A 989-nucleotide genomic window follows, 5' to 3' on the forward strand; every position below is an offset into this window, starting at 1 on the left:
TTCCATGCTGGACTGGAGGGCTGCCTCCTTAGCGGCCTGATTGGCCAAGTTTTTTCCTTTGGTTATAGAATCAGTTCCCTTTTGATGGCCAGGACAGTACATAATGGCAATATTTGCTGGTTCCCATATGGCCCGGATGAGGTTTAAAATTTCTTGTTTGTTTTTAACATTTTTTTCCCTCAGCTGTCAGCAGCCCCCTCTCTTCGAAAATGGCTCCATGGACATACACAGTGGCAAAAGCATACCGACTGCCCGTGTAAATATGTAGTCTATTCCCTTTTCCCATTTGTAGGGCTTTTGTTAGTGCCACTAGTTCTGCTCTTTTTGCAGACGTTCTCTGGAGGAGAGCTTCTGCCCACACTATCTCAGTGTGACTGCTGCCCCTGCGTACCTTTTACCATCTCAAATGAAACTGCTGCCATCTGTGAACCAGGTATGCTCAGCATGCGATAGTGGCGAGTCCAACAATTCTAGCCTCTTTTCCTTGGCCCAGTCTCTCTTTTCATGCTCCATTTCATGTTCTCTCTATTTCCTTTTCTGTCTTTGCTCCGGTCTCTCTCTTATTGTAAACCTTTTCTGCCGTGGCTACTAGATCCCTAATAGACTTTTCACCAAATCTGTCTAGAGCCTGCAACTTTCGCTTTATGTTTGGTGCAGCTTGATTTGTATAGGCAAACATAATCATCTGAGCGACTCCTGGTTCTCAAGATCATATGGGGTATATTGACTAAAAGCTTCCATAAGCCACTCAAGATATTCTGCCGGACATTCACTTCCTCCCTGTCTTACATCATAAACCTTGGCCATAGTAATAGGTTTGTGAGCCACTGCCTTGAGACCTGCCAACAGAGCCTGGTGGTAGATGAGGAGTCGCTCCTTACCTTCAACCATATTGTAGTCCCATGTTGGTTGGATCTCAGGAAAATAGGCAGCGATCAGGGCAGGATCCACAATGGGCGCTCCTGTTGGGATAGGGATATGTTTCCGGG

This window comes from Dipodomys merriami, unplaced genomic scaffold (genome assembly GCF_024711535.1).
Source record: "Dipodomys merriami isolate MVZ:Mamm:240054 unplaced genomic scaffold, mDipMer1.0.p SCAF_2806, whole genome shotgun sequence".
Taxonomy (NCBI): domain Eukaryota; kingdom Metazoa; phylum Chordata; class Mammalia; order Rodentia; family Heteromyidae; genus Dipodomys; species Dipodomys merriami.